Source organism: Neofelis nebulosa, chromosome 4 (assembly GCF_028018385.1).
Source record: "Neofelis nebulosa isolate mNeoNeb1 chromosome 4, mNeoNeb1.pri, whole genome shotgun sequence".
NCBI classification, from domain to species: domain Eukaryota; kingdom Metazoa; phylum Chordata; class Mammalia; order Carnivora; family Felidae; genus Neofelis; species Neofelis nebulosa.
The window spans coordinates 132,890,519-132,907,327 of NC_080785.1; positions in this window are offsets into that span (position 1 = coordinate 132,890,519).

Below are 16,809 nucleotides of genomic sequence, written 5' to 3' on the forward strand. Positions count from 1 at the left end.
GCTGGAGGATCAGGATTAATGGCAATTCCTAGAAGACAAACTTTTTTCATCCCGACATGCGAATATTACCCTCCAACCTTAAAGGAATATTATTCAACACACACGAAGCACCCAATAATTACAGGTGGATAGCACACGTAAGCTCTAGAACAGACTCCTCTAACAGGGATTAATTCTCTCATCTGACCACAGAGTGCAAACTTCTATTGGCCGGCCCACTGTGAGAGCTCTCATGCCCTGAGATCACTGTTCTCCCCACCACCACCACTGCATTCAAAGGGATGAACAGCAGCCTTTGCGGGCTCGTTAAGTGTCAGGCAGCCACCCTGGCTCTCAACAGACAGCGCCACAGCATCACCACAGTCTATGGAGCCCATGCAGAGTACATTTCCCCCATTTGTGTCACATTCACTTCTCATTCTCCCCTGGCATGGACGGCTCCCTGCACCTCAGACTCAAAACCTTGGTTTAAACCTCTCTTGTGACACACACCCTGCCTGGCAATATCTGGCTTCTTCTCTAAGCTTAGGCTTCTTGATAGACTCAAAAAGGGTTTTCTTATCTTCGCGTTTCAGCAAGAGCCGGCTCATGGCAAAGTGCTCACTCCACACCTCAGGCTCATGTCATCACTTGTTTCCTAACCATTTCTATGTAAAATTACACTCATTTCATTCCCTCTAGTTTGGTGATGTGTTCCTCCTCCTGATCTCTTATCTTAAGGGATGGCAACTCCCCTCCACATTGTCACTTAGGCCCCAAACAGGGAAGAGAAAGATTTTCAAGAGTTAACATGCCAATTAGACATCAGAAATCACCATATGTATCCCTAGTTGAATTAAAATGCACATCAAGGAGTGCCTGGGTGGCTCAGTTGGTTGAGTGTCCAGCTCTGGGTCAGGCCATGATCCCATGTTTTGTGGGTTCTACCCTCACATCGGGCTCTGTGGTGACAGCTGGGAGCCTGGAGCCCACCTCGGAGTCTGTGTCTCCCTCTTTCTGTCCCTCCCCCACTCGCACTTTGTCTCTCTTGCTCAAAAAGAAACAAACATTAAAAAAACCCACCTCAAACACCAGTACTGAGAAAATATTCCAAAGAAAACTAAAGCTTAAATTCTTACCTTGATATTCTCGAGGTTCTAAGAGAGGAAGAAACAAAATTAAGTTTGCTGTCAAAACATATTGTTAGTAAAAAACCCAGTGTTTAAAAACCCAGTGTTTAAAAAACCCAGTGTTTAAATACTAAAATAATAATCCAATGAAATTACAATAATCATTTAATTTTGCATAATGAATTCACAGGATTAAAAAATAGGAAAAAATTAGAATTTCCTATTTTAGTCATGATACTTCACAAACATTTCCGTTAAAACGCACAATGTGTATAGCTTATTTTTGACCCCCAAATCGATTTACATATTCCTAAATGAACATTCAACCTATGCAATTTTGAAAATTGATAATGCAGACATTTTTTTAAAATGCACTAAATCGTCATTTCCCTGACTTTTTCATTTTAAACCCAGGTTCCACATTGAAGTTTAGAACTGGGATTATTTTTAAATCCTGAAATAAAGAAAAAAGGAAGGAGGAAGGAAGGAAGGAAGGTAGGAAGGTAGGCAGGCAGGCACATTCTAATATTTTTCAAGTAGTTAACATAACTTAAGAATTTATAAACCAGGTTAAAATAGAAAAATCAATAATATTAAGCATAAGAAGTCAATGACTTCTGTTGTACATTCGTAAAGTATCTAAAGAAACTCCTTTGGAATATCTCCAAAAATATGCCCAAAATTTATGGAAGAATGGGAGAAAGTAACAATAAAAAATGTACTAGAGATACACAACTGATAATGTTATATGGATAGATGTTTACAGATAGGGACTTAGAGAGAGGAGTAGTTACTATCATAAACATGGGATTGTTATTCCCCCCAAAATATACTTCTAGTTCACTTTCTAAAAACATTGGGGTTTTCTTTCAAGGTTTACTTTGATTCTGAATCACAGCTCAAAGTGTCAGATTTCTGAAGTAAGTAAAGATTTGCCTAATCAGGTGATCTTCTCTATGCTGATGACATCTAGGAGATTTTAAGTTCCTTGAATACACAGCTCCAAGTAGGCAATGAAAGGAATTCACATTCCTATTTCACAGTATTGCACCTAAATCAATCAATAAGAACTATGAAAATTATTTCTAAAAGAATGCTAAAGTCCTGGATATGGTCCCCAAAAGAACACATGTCATTTTACAAAAACTAGACTAACCAGCACTGTAGGAGCAAATACACCCACAATGCAATTCACACGAATTCACATACGAAGCTTTAATTTTGTGCAAATGAACCTCTCTAGAGAGTAGCCTCCAAAATGTGTAACATTTGTTTCTTCAGCTCTCAGAAGCGAGGTCACTAAAATGCGTGCTGGTGGGAAATGTACATGTCTTTGAGTGGCCACTGTCTGAAAGAGAGCAGGGTCTGTCAGCACAATGATCATGGGTATCGGACACACAAAAGACAAGCCATACTGGCATGAGTGTAAACATCCTCCCTCATGGGTATTCTTGAAACATCTGGCAACTGTCTGGCTGCTGATATTCATAGTTGACTCTTTTGTTTTTGAAATTATTGTCAAGTTCGCAAACATACAGTGTATATAGTGTGTTCTTTGTTTTGGGGGCACATTCTGTGATTCATCGTTTACATACAACACCCAGTGCTCATCCCAACAAGTGCCCTCCTCGATGCCCATCACTCATTTCCCCCGACCCCCGCATCAACCCTCAGTTCTCTGCATTCAAGAGTCTCTTATACTTTGCCTTCCCTTCTATTCGAAACTACTTTTTCCCCTTCCCTCCCCCCATGGTCCTCCATTAAGTTTCTCAAGTTGCACATATGAGTGAAAACGTTTGATGTCTGTCTTTTTCTGACTGACTTATTTCACTTGGCATAATACACTCCAGTTCCATCCACATTGTGACACATGGCAGGATTTTATTCTTTGTCATTGCCAACTAGTATTCCATTGTATATATATACCACATCTTCTTTATTCATCAGTTGATGGACATTTAGGCGCTTTCCATAATTTGTTGAAATTATTATTGAAAGTGCTGCTCTACATGTGCCCCTATGAATCAGCACAGGGAGGAGAGCATTTTAAGAGAAATAGTTCATTAGCTTCTCTCCTGGGAGCCCTGGGACAACACCCAGATGGTTGACGGCCCCAGGTGTTCTGGGCAGGGAGGGCCTAGCAGGTGGCCAGGGTCACCCCAGTTATAAGTGGAGCAGAGAGCAGGGAAAGACGCAGCCTTGAACAGAGTTGGGGGCCTTGAAAAGGTGAGATGACTCATGGAGGCGAGGTAGTGTCCCCAAAGCCAGTGTCAGCTTCCCATCTGGGGAGCCCTTTGTGGCTCCTAGGGGTAGGACCAGGAGCCTAGAGTTTGAGATCCAGCTGTGCTGCTTACCAGCTGTGTGACCTCAACTGGTTTGCTTCAGTAAAATGGTGTCCTTCCATGTACATGCCTGTGTCCATAACTGTGGTGAGGACAAGAGAAAGCCATGTACTGAGTATCTGTGCGCATTAACATCACCAACTATGGGGGTTGCAGGATCATCTAGCCCAATGGTCAAGAATGAATTCTTGTTACGTTTTATGGTGCGAAGAGGTGTTTTCATTTCAGCATGGGGACAGGACCGGTTGGAAGGAAGAGCTGCACTGGGAAAGTGAGGAGCAATTAACTGTATACTTTTCAGTTTGGGGGTGGAGAGGCTAGAGGTAACCTATCTCTAAAGGGATTTGTGCATGTTAAAGAAGACTCGTGGGATCCTGGAGGTCTGGCTGTTGTGAAGACAGGGTTGCTTTCAGTCTCTAGCAAATCATCAATATTTAGTGCCATTAGTGCCTTGAGCAGGGTCTCACTCCGCATGTCTCAGGGATTTTTCAGTGGGCTGCAGATTGTGAGAGAATTTAATCTTGACTATGATTCTCTTGCCTTTGTGCTCCTCCTCATTTCCCCCATGAATATTTTTTTAAGTTTCTTTACTTTGAGAGAAATATAGAGTGAGCAGGGGAGGGGCAGAGAGGGAGGGAGAGAGAGAATCCCAAGCAGCATCCACTCTCATATTGCTGAGCCCGATGTGGGGTTGAACTCACAAGCCATGAGATCATGACCTCAGCTGAAATCAAGTGTCAGAGTCTTAACTGACTGAGAGACCCAGGCACCTCGCCCACTGCCGCCCCCTGAACAATTCTGAACCTTAAATATTTAAGGTTGTTGAAGGTAGGGGGAAGGCCTCATCTTCTGTAACTTCTTCTTGCCGAATAGAGATGGAGAGATGTCCCTACGTCATGGGTCAACATTGATTAGTCAGGAATGTATAGGGGATTTAGGAAAAGTGGAAGCAGCTGAGTCCAATGTGGATCCCAAAGAAGTATGTGTGTGGTGGTAAGGACCATTTGTCAACCTGAAGTTATTATAGTGATGGAGTCTTGGCACCAAGCAGAGAAACTTTGGAAAAGGCAACGTATGAGTATTAATATGGCTATAAGAATGAGAAGTCCAACAAAGAGACCCTTTATAGTTGACCACAGTCGTCCTGAGCAGCAGGGCTTACCCAGTCTTTTAAAGAGAGGGAAGTATTTTTGTATAGCCTTAATTTGAGTACACATGTCAGTTGGTAACCCTGCCATAATTCTGGAGGAATATTTCTGGATAACCTGGAGTGCATACATAGCACTCTGCTTTAATGAAGCATAGGTGCCTCCTTGGGCTGCAGTTAAGATATCAAGGGCCATTCGGTTTTGGAGGGCCACTTTTTAGACTGAGCTGGGTCTGTTTAAAGATGACTAGTTTATGCTTGGCTAAAGCCTCTATTTGTAATTTTATATCAATAGAGGTGGCCCCTGGGGGAAATATGGCTAAGGGATCAAACCATCAAGAAGTCCTCTTTGTTTGATGTCTAACTTCAACAATATCCTAATTATGAGGAATCACGGGCAAGTGGGAGAAAACTTGTCCGAGCCAAGCCAAATACTTGCCATCAGATATGCCTGCAATACCTGTAGGTGTGGGTGAATTCCTCTTCTCAAGGTCCCCCAAATATCCTGAGGTCCCTGTACCTTCCGGGAAGTGGTATTTCTGACTCTCCTGGTAAGGCTGCTGGGAAACCTGTAAGCAAGGTATCAGGCCAACTTTTGCAAAGGGCTTTCCTGACTTAATTTTCATTTCTTTAAATGTGTGTTTATTTTGGAGAGAGAAAGAGAGAGGGGATGAGTGGGGGAGGGTCAGAGAGAGGGTGACAAAGGATCTTAGCAGGCTTTGTGCTATCAGTGCAGAGTCTGATATGGGGCTCCAACTCACGAACTATGAGGTCACGACCTGAGCTGAAGTTAGACGCTTAACTGACTGTGCCATCCAGGCGTCCCCTGGCTTTATGTTTCATAAAGGCAACCTCAGGTCCTTAAAGCTGTATGGTCATATCTGAGTCTATGTATGTCCCTCTGAAATATGACATTCCAGAAAAGCTGTGGTAAAATAACCAATAGTTTCAATAGTGTCCTGTTACAAGGAGAACAGATTCTTAGTGAACTTAGGAAAACAACTGTAATTACCTTGTAAGAAAGAACTTTTGAATTTCAGAGGGTTGAGGTAGGAAAGTTAGATGCATCAATTTGTACACAAATGAATGTTTTACCGTGTTTCTGTAAGTCATAGAGAGTCATGTTAAGAGAGTTTCCTTCATCTGGCAGAGCAAACATCAGAGAACAAGTATCATTTCAAACAAGAGTCACGAAAATTATGGGGCACCTGGGTGGCGCAGTCGGTTAAGCGTCCGACTTCAGCCAGGTCACGATCTCGCGGTCCGTGAGTTCGAGCCCCGCGTCAGGCTCTGGGCTGATGGCTCGGAGCCTGGAGCCTGTTTCCGATTCTGTGTCTCCCTCTCTCTCTGCCCCTCCCCCGTTCATGCTCTGTCTCTCTCTGTCCCAAAAGTAAAATAAAAAAATGTTGGAAAAAAAAAAATTAAAAAAAAAAAAAAAAAAAAAAAAGAGTCACGAAAATTATAATCATTTTCTTCAGTTCATTTACTTCCATGTTACTAATTCTTGCTCAGTTTGAGTGTAGCTTTCGTTCTGGAAATGCTTACCCATTGCAGCTTTATGAATTTTTAAGGTTTATTTATTTGTTTGAGAGAGACAGAGGCAGCATGAGTGGGGAAGGGACAGGGAGAAGGAGACTCCCAAGCAGGCTCCACATGTCAGTGTAGAGCCCGACAAGGGGCTCAGTCTCATAAACCATGAGATGGTGACCTGAGCCAAAATCAAGAGTCTGATGCTTAACTGACTGAGTCACTCAGATACCCCAGTTTTATGATTTTAAAGATATCAAAAACCTGCATTTGTTTAAAAAGAAGTCCTTTGTATGAATTTGCTTGAAGATGAAACACATTTTGCAAATGACAAAAGACCATAATACAGCTGACAAGAAAATTCAGTTATTTCTGTGACACAGAACACTTCGATAATCAGAATATCAAGGGATATTAAAACTTCAGGAATTTCATATCTATATCTGTCTCTATCTTTCTCCCTATATGAACCGTTATAGCATTGATCCAAGCAATACAAGCTTAAGTTTATCATTATTTGTTTGTGCATTCCAAGTATCTTAACATACCAAATAAACAACCTAGTTGGTCAAAAAAGACTTCATTTACTATTTAAATCTTGGGAAAGTTTTAAAGTTCATGCCTAAATAGGATTATGGATCATAATAAAACTTAAAACTTATTTATTTAACTAAGGTGACAAGAGATTCCAAAGGCCAATAGATAGGGTACTATACTTGTTAGTAAAACTTAGCTCCTTTAACATTGTGAAGTTTTAACTTTCTTAACATACCAAAGACCTGCTAAAGGCAAAACAGGGAACCTTTGGTTTTCTGGGCAAGCAAAACAAAAGAGAAAACAAGATTTATGTTTTCTTACCAAGTGCAAACTAACAATCCAAGAAAACGTTGTCTTTTTTAGCAGAGAGAAAGCAGAATTGTAATCTTCTAACAGTGTACCTCTAGAATCCGTTCATTTTGGGGTGCCTGCGGAGTGCAGTTGCTTGAGGATCCCACTCTTGATTTTGGCTTCGGTCATGGAATCAAACCCCGAGTCAGGCTATGCACTAAGCGTGAAGCCTGCTTGAGATCCTCTCTCTCTGCCCCTCCCCCAGTGTGCACATACTGTCTCTCTCAAATACGAAATAAAGAAAGCCCATTCATTTCAATGTTAGTCTGTGCTGATGACATATAACATTATTGTCCAAAGACTACCCTTCACAAACTTTCTACAACTTTCTTCCGCACTCAGATTTTGTCCCAAGCCATTTCTTTGCAAACAACTAATCTCATTTTAGTAGAAAATTACTTTCTTTTACCTCAACAAAAATGTATTCCCATTCATCACGTCTTCCTTACACAGCTCTTTGTTTTTTTTACATGCAGAGTTACTTTCCTTATTTCCATCAGTCTTATTTACGTTTAGCAGAAGAATTTTAACTCTTAGAAACCTTAGTCTCCAGTGAAAACTAAGTAGTAACCAATTGTGAACTCTTATACCAGAATTCTTCTAGATCTAAAATTCATAAAACTACATTTTATAATTAAAAAACATATTTTTCCATAGTAAAATCTTTTAATACAGCACAAAGCATATTTCCAACAGACCCAAATATCCTCAGCTTCTCTGTAATAAGAAGCCAAAAGTACAAATCTACATTCAGTAATCAGTGCTACAGCACTCAGTCCTATTTGGAAAAGGCCTAGATGGCCAATGGATTCAGTTCTATTTATCATTTAGCCAAAACTTTCAAGTTAAAGACTTTGAAAGCTTTTGAAAGACTTTGAAAATTATCTAAGAAAACTTTGAGACAGACAAAATTCAGAATCATTTTAAGTCCTCTTTTTGCTAACAAATTGCCACAGAAATAACACAAGCTTATTTGACTTTCTGCACACCTTGGTAGAATAAAAGTTTTGTATTTGAAGCTGACAACTCCAAAGACACGTCCATTTTCATTAAGCCAACAAATGTAGTTTAAATACCATGTATATTTCACCTGGGGCCACTAAAATGTCAATCAGTTGTTCCCCGTTGTCAATTTTTACCTGGGGCTGTGGCTGGAACTCTGAAGTGGGAGGTGTTAAGTCCAAGGGGGTACTCTTTGCTCCTTGACAGCAAGGGTGGGAGAAGGCATCAGTGGTACTGAGGATGTATAGATAGGAGTCTTTAGGGGTCTATGCGGGTACCACCGCACCCCAGGTGGTACAGAAACAGGTGGAAGGGTCCTGAGGAGGCTCACCTGTCTCCCTCACTTGACCTGGCCCCATGCAACACCCCCACGCTAAGTGTGCCCTGTCCCTACTCTGTGCTCCTGTCCCCATGGCCACACTACGCTGGCCACTCCCTGGAATCCAGGCCTGGACACAGCCTTCCATAAGCCACTGACGCAGGGTGCCCAGCACCGGGTTGGAACTAGGAAAACACCCCCTTCCATGACAACTTAGATGGGATAGGTCATGCCAGGGTCTGTCTATTCTGTCTGCCTGTGCTGGCCTCCAGTGGAGTGCCAGAGTTATGTGGAGTGTGCGTGTGTGTCCAAATTTACGTTCTGCACCTGTTCGTGTGAGTTCTGTTTCTGTGAGTCTATTGACTGTGGACATGAGTTTCTTGTTATTTGGTTGTTTTCACGTTTTTCACTTGGGTTTGTTTGTATGTATGTGTATCTGTGTCTGTCTCTGAATGAGTATGTATCCGCTGTGCAGACCTCTGTGTCTGTGACTGTATCATCTTTATCTTCCAGGGACACTTGTGCCTGTGGTGGGAGTGTGTGTGTGTATCTGTGTTTCATGTCTGTGTGTGTATTGGTTGTGCATGTGATTCTGAGGCCCCTTTGGGTGTTCCTGATCATACCTGTGTGTGTGTGTTTTCTGTGTGTGTGTGTTTGGCGTGTGTAGCGTTTGCTTTATGGGGCTGTTACACGTGGCCCTGCGTGTGTGTGTCTGTGTGGGTGAGTGTGCTCCCCTCGGGGTGTCACTGACTATGTCTGCAGCGTGGGTCTGTGTGTGAACCTGTCCATGAGTCCCATACCCGAGTATCCAGATGAGGCTGCAGGTGATTCCATGCCTGTGTGTCTTTGCTTATGGTGTCTACTTCTTTCTGTGAGTGTGTGTGTACCCCTAGGAATGAGCGGCTGCCGAGGAGACCTTCAAGGATGAGTCCTGGGGTGGGTGAGCAGGAGACAATCTGTGCTGCCCTCAACCTCAGGCTCAGCTCCCTCTGTCCATTTTTCTCCTGTCCTCCAGTGTCCCCGCCTTGTGTTGCCATCTCAGTCCCCAAGGATGGATGGAGTGAAAGGTCAACTCACAGGACCACAGGCCAGCGGCTGGGAGGGCTCCAGGTGGAAGGAGGGCTTATTAAGTATGGGGAGGGCTCCTAGACCCTGGTGAGGATAAGGGCTTCCTGGGCCCTGGGAGAGGTGAGTGAGCAGGGGGCCCCTAGGGAGGCCCGGGGAAACAGAGCTCTTGGGCCCCATGGAAGGAATGCAGGATTGGGCACCCCAGGAAAGAGCTGGAGGAGTGCTACAGGACTCGTGAGTCCCCAAAGGGCAGATCCCTCACTCACCTGTGCTGGTACAGGCTGGGGCCGGGAAGCAGCAGCAGCAGCATCCAGAGGCAGCAGGGGCAGCAGATTCCTGGGATGGTGGATGGAACAGTGAGCCATGGTTTTGCAAGCAAGGAGAATCACCACGCTGGGCTGCCCTCGGCCCTTACCCCCTGCCCCAGCCACCTCACTGTCTCTTGCCCTGGCATCACCCTCCAGCAGGGCATGGGTAAGCCAGGCAGGGATGGGTACCTGGGGCCACAGGAGTGTCTCCCATGACCTCTGTGTCCTAGCTGTTGAATGGGCATAAGGAGTCACCCAGGGCCCCTGGAACCAGGAGGGAGAACCCAGCCCTGGAATCTTCTCTGATGGGACTTGGGGAGAATTATGGAGGGACAGCATTTAGGGCCAGTTCATTCACAGGATAAAAGCATAACACGAGGTCACCTTGGAGGCCGATGTCAGTGTTTTCTTACGCAGGCCACATTCAGAGCACTCACCCAGGGATTTTGAGGAAGGAGAATAACTGATATTAATTTAAAAGAACACTGCTGAAAGTGGACTCTTACAAAACAAAGCCCAACCCTCTGTCCTCATCCTCTCCATAGTGGGGAAACTGAGGCAGTCAGGGATTTGGTCAAGATCACAGAGTGGTTTCTGGGTGTTTGGCTGATTACATGTGACCAAACTCCTTTTTCCAAAGTTCACTACTTTAATCTTGCCAGTGATGTTTTTGGGCAACTCTGGGACAAATTTCACCTGGTTGAGGAAGAAGCAAACCTATCCCGAATGAGTCCTGTTGTCATTTCCTACCAGTGACCCGTGCGTCGCCTTTGTCCCTGCCCAGTCCCCCAGACAGGTTGGTAGCATGTGGTGGCCTCACTAGGCTCCACAAAGAATGTCACATTGTCCTGTGACCCGGTAAGCTGAATGCAGCCCTGTGACGTGCTCTGACCAGTGAAATGTGAGCGGGAGTGAAGACTCGAACACAACAGTTGGGAACAACTGTGTCTGTCCACCTCTCTGTCCATCTCTTATGGCACCTGGTAGTTACCTATGGTGGGTGCTCTTTTATCCTGGTCCCAGGAGGACCATGGTGGACATGTGGCTTGAGCAAGGAAGAGACTTCCGTTATTATAAGCCATTATGACTTCAGGCCATTTGTTACCCACAATAACATCTAGCCCATCCTAACTGGTATGCATCCTCCGTTCTCCTCTCTATGAGGCAGGCAGCACAGCCTAACATTGGAAGCATGATGTCTGTTGTCAGATACACGTGAATTTGAGTTCCAGCTCCATCCTTTTATTAACCCCTACCGCAGGCAATTGCTTGGAGTCTCGGAGCCTCCATTTCTGCTCCGTAAGATGGATGGTTACATGATCTGAGGTTTGAAGGGGATTAAATGAAATAATAAAACATGCAAATCTTTGAGTCCAGGGCCTGGCACGCACAGTGAATGCTCAGTCAATAGTAGCTGTATAGCTTTATGTCCTGATTGTAACATTCAGAAAAGCTGCAACTGGTTACAAAAGAAAAGAAGGAAGTGTTAATCCCTGTGGCATATGTTTCCTTTCAACCTGTTTTTCAGCAAATAGGACAATATGTATATTCATTCATACCTTGCTTTTTTCTCTTAGTAAGAAATTGTTGTGATATTTATATGTGACAAATAAAAGACCTGCATCTTCTTTTTCAATTATAGCACATTAGCTATCTTGACTTCCCTACTGCTGGACATTTCCATAGGTTGCCCATGGCACTGAAAACAAACGAAGCAGAATGAAAACTATCAGAATGTATTGTTTGCTAGAATAAATATTTGTTAACTTTTCTTTGCTCTGTATCTATGTACTGGGTTGCAATGTAGAATGTATTTCTTATTACAAATAATGTTTTAAAAGGTATGGAGTTGTTGATTTGAATTTTTTTCAAATTTTGAAACATTACACATACTCTTTTTTTTTTTTTTAATTTCAGGAATAGAACTTAGTGATTCATCACTTACATATAGCACCCAGTGCTCATCCCAGCAAGTGTCCTCCTTCATTCCCCTCACTCATTTAGCCCATCTTCCCACTCAACACCCAACCTGCAACCCTCCTTTTTTCCGTCTGTATTTAAGAGCTTCTTACACTTTGTCTCCCTCTCTGTTTTAATATTATTTTTTCTTCCCTTCCCTTCTGTTCATCTGTTTTGTTTCATAAATTCTGCATATGAGTGAAATCACGTGATATTTGTTTTTGTCTTCTTTGACTTAGCATAATACACTGTAGTTCCAACCACTTTGTTGCAAATGGCAAGATTTCATTCTTTCTGATCACGGAGTAATATTCCACTGTGTATATATACCACATCTTCTTTATCCATTCATCAGTCGGTGGATATTTGGGATCTTTTCATACTTTGCCTATTGTTGGTAATGCTGCTATGAACATTGAGGTGCTGGTGACCCTTCGAATCACAGTCCTGTAGCCTTTGGATAAATACCTAGTAGTACAATTGCTGCATCTTAGGGTGGTTCTGTTTTTAATTTATTTTTTTTTAGGATCCTTCATACTGTTTTCCAGAGTGGGTGCACCAGTTTGCATCTCCACCAGCAATGCAAAAGGGTTCCTTTTCTATGCATGCTCACCAACATCATGTGTTGCCTGAGTTGTTAATTTTAGCCATTCTGACAGGTGTGAGGTGGTATCTCCTTGTGGTTTGGATTTGTATTTCTCTGATGATGAGTAATGTTGAGCATCTTTTTTTCTTTCTGTTAGCCATCTGGATATCTTCTTTACAAAAGTGTCTATTCCTGTCTTTTGCCCATTTCTTCATTGCATTATTTGTTTGTTAGGTGTTGCCCTTTATAAGTTTTTTATAGGTGTTGGATACTCATCTTTTTATCTGCTATGTCTTTTGTAAGTCTCTTTTACCATTCTGTCAGTTGTCTTTTAGTTTCGTTGATTGTTTGTTTCCCTCGCCGTTCAAAAGTGTTTACCTTGATGATGTCCCAATAGTTCATTTTTGCTTTTGTTTCCCTTGCCTGCAGAGACGTGTTGAGTAAGAAGTTGCTGAGGCCAAGATCAAAGAGGTTTTTGCCTGCTTTCCCCTTGAGGATTTTGATGGCTTCCTGTCTTACATTAGGTCTCTCATGCATTTTGAGTTGATTTTTGTGTATGGTGTAAGAAAGCGATGCAGGTTCATTCTTCTGCATGTCACCGTCCAGTTTTCCCAGCACCACTTGCTGAAGAGACTGTCTTTATTCCATTGGATATTCTTTCCTGCTTTGTCAAAGATGAGTTGGCCATACGTTTGTGGGTCCCTTTCTGGGTTCTCTAATCTGTTCCATTCTCTATTCTGTTCTTGTGCCAGTACCATAGTGTCTTGATGATTACAGCTTTGTAATGCAGCTAGAAATCCAGAATTGTGATGCCTCTAGCTGTGGTTTTCTTTTTCAAGATTTCTTTGGCTATTCAGAGTCTTTTCTGGTTCCATACAAATTTTACGATTGTTGGTTCTAGCTCTGTGAAGAATGCTGGTGTTATTTTGATATGGATTGCACTGAACGTGTAGATTGCTTTGAGTATTATTGACATTTTAACAACTGTTAAATTGTTCTTCCACTCCATGGGATGTTTTTCCATTTTTTTGTGTCTTCTTCAATTTCTTTCCTAAGTTTTCTGTAGTTTTTAGTGTATTGATTTTTCACCCCTTTGGTTAGGTTTATCCCTAGGTATTTTATCTTTTTTGGTGCAAGTTTAAGTGGGATCAATTCCTTGATTTCGCTTTCTGCCGCTTCATTGTTGGTGTATAGAAATGCAACTGATTTCTGTACATTGATTTTATATCCTTCAACCTTGCTGAATTCATGTATAAGTTCTAACAGTTTTTTGATGGAGTCTTTTGGGTTTTCCACATAGATTACCATGGTGTCTCCAAAGAGTGAAATTTTGACTTCCTCCTTGCCGATTTGGATGCCTTTAATTTTTTTTCGTTGTCTGACTGCTGAGGCTAGGAAATCCAACCCTCTGTAAAAACAGTGATGAGAATGGACATCCTTGTGGAGTTCATGACTTTAGGGGAGAAAGCTCTCATGTTTCCCCATTGAAGATATTAGCAGTGTGACCTTTATGATCTTGAGGTATGATCCTTCTATCCCTGCTTTCTTGAAAGTTTTTATTTAAAAAGGGTGCTATGTTTTGTCAAATGCTTTCAGGAACCTCTATTGAGAGGACCATGTGGTTCTTATCCTTTCTTTTATTAATGTCAGATATCACATTGATTAATTTGTGGATATTGATCCAGTCTTGCATCCCAGGATCAATCCCACTTGACTGTGGGGAATAATGATTTTAATGTGTTTTTGGATCTGGTTGGCTAGTATCTTGTTGAGAATTGTTGCAACCATGTTCATCAGGGAAACTGATTTGTAGTTCTCCTTTTAAGTGGGGTCTTTGTCCAGCTTTGGAATCAAGGTAATGCTGGCTTTGTAGAATTCGTTTGAAAGTTTTCCTTCCATTTCTATTTTTTGGAACACCTTCAAAGGAATGGGTGGTAACTCTTCTTTAAATGTTTGGTAGAATTCCTCTGGAAAGCCATCTGGCCCTGGACTCTTTGTTGGGAGATTTTTGATTACAGATTCAATTTCTTTCCTGGTGATGGGTCTGTTCAGGTTTTCTCTTTCTTCCTGTTTCAGTTTTGGTCATTTATATGTTTCTAGGAATTTTTCCATTTCTTCCAGATTGCCCAATTTGTTGGCATATAATTGCTCATAGTATTCTCCTCTTATTGTTTGTATTTATGTGGTGTTTGTTGTGATATCTCCTCTTTCGTTCATGATTTTATTTATTTGGGTCCTTTCCTTTTTCTTTTTGATCCGTCTGGCTAGGGGTGTATCTATTTTGTTAATTCTTTCAAAGGACCCTCTTCTGGATTAGTTGATCGGTTCTACTTCTTTTTTGAAAATTTCAATATCATTGATTTCTGCCCTAATATTTATTATTTCCCTTCTTCAGCTGGTTTTGGGCTTTATTTGCTCTTGTTTCTCCAGCTCCTTTAGGTGTAAGGTTACATTGTGTATTTGAGGCGTTCTTCCTTCTTTAAGGAGGCCTGGATTGCTACATACTTGCTCTTATGACTGCCTTTCTTGCATTCCAGAGGTTTGGGGCTGTCATGTTTTCATTTTCATTGGCTTCCATGTACTTTTGTATTTCCTCTTTATTTTCTTGGTTAACCCGTTCATTCTATAGTAGGATGTTCTTTAATCTCCAGGTATCCCTGGTCTTTCCAAATTTTTTCGTGTGGTTTCACAGATTTCCTGTCCAGTCCCCTGCAAGTGTTTTCACTTTCTCTCTCTTTGTCTCCAGCTACGTTCAGGGGAGTGCTTTTCTTGTACCATGCCAGTGGGCTGCACTCTCCCCCTTTCCTTTTCTCTGTCCTCTCTCTCCACAAACAGCTGCCTCCCCTCCCCGGCTTTTCTCTCCAGCAGTTCACCTATCCACACCACATACCTGCCTTGTTCTGTGGCTCAAGTGATGCAGATTATTGTCTTAATGTTCAAATCTCTTTGCTAGCTGTTCAGAATGATTTGGTGCTGATGTAACTGCATTTCCAGGATGAGACAAGCTCAAGGTCTACATCTAGAGACCACATTTATAGCGATCAAACTCAAGTTTTGGCTTACCTGAGGGTGGATGTGGCATCATCCCATTGTTCTAATAAGTATTTCTCCCACTTACTGGGGAGGATGAGTGTTCCTTGTTTTTCATATGCTTCCTGATCCTTCATATTTTTATCAGCTATTTATTGGTTGTCTCCCAGAAGGAATACTTCGGTATGAATCAGGAGATGCGACCTTCCACTCAGACTGAGAACTAACAAGACAGTTCACAAATCTTGTGTAGGGGAGTACTCTGGATGCAGGATTAGAAATTGCTGTCCAGCTTCCCTGTGTCTCCTTTTACACCACCCAAGTTACATTAACACGTCTCACACATCATCTCATCTTCCAAAATAGACATTTTCTTTATTTCAGCATCTTGTTTTTAGTGCCCATTCAGTGAATCAACTCCTTGAAATTTAACCACCCATCATAGCTCTTATCTGATACCAAGAGATTGGTCTTCAAGGGGGCATAGTTGGACACAACAAGGTCCACAAGTGGGGCCATAGCCTCATTGACTACCATGCCCTGGGACTTAGATGTGTATGATTGATAGAAAATGTCCTTGACAGTCAGCTGAAGGGTTCCAGGCATAAAGGTGATTCCTGAAAATGGCAAACGAGAAGACTTCAATCATATCTTTAAAGGAGATACCCTTACCGGAACCATCCTGGCAGGCACATGAGATCTCTTTCAATACTAGCCTTCTAGGCTATCACCTCTCCGTTGGGCCAGCAACCAAATAGCAGCTTTGGTGGAAATGGACTCTGAGCCCTCTGAGCATTGTTGCCATTACCTTTTCCTCTCAAGCAGTCAATAATTTACATGGGTAGGTGTCAGATTGATTGCTATTTGAAAGACAGCCTGATTTTGAAACTGTGTGATGCAAGGGGGTTGTGGAAACTTCCTCTATGTTGGTGCCTCTTGTGTGAAAATAGCCACTGCTGTGGATTCCTGGATTTGCACTGGACACAAACATTCCTTCCTCTTTTCTTCTGGTTGTTCGATAGTGTTTCTTCCATCCATTTATCACATATTTGGGGACTATTATGTGACTGGCACATGCAGGGTACATCTGTCTGCCACAGGCTGTTCTATGGTTATGTCAAGCAGAGGCTTCCCTTGATTTCACAAGCTTGGAGAATTAGAGTATTTCTGGGAGCAACTGATGATGACAATGTCTGTCTTGTACTAAAGTTTACATACCCTATTACAGGCCTATTGGTTTTGGAAAAGCATCTGGTGTACAGTGTGTGCCTTGGCCACACCTCCCACCTTTGTCTTTTGTGTCTCAGATGGAAATATCTTAAAGACAATCAAAAGAGTCCCTGTTCAAAACTGATGGTTGCCAGAGCACAAGAAACAATGAGTGTTGGCAAGGGTATAGAGAAAGAAGAACCTCTTGCACTGTTGGTGGAAATACAAACTGCTGCAGCCATTCTTGAAAACAGTATGGAAGGTCCTCAAAGAGTTAAAATAGGAGCGCCTGGGTGGCTCATTCAGTTAAGCATT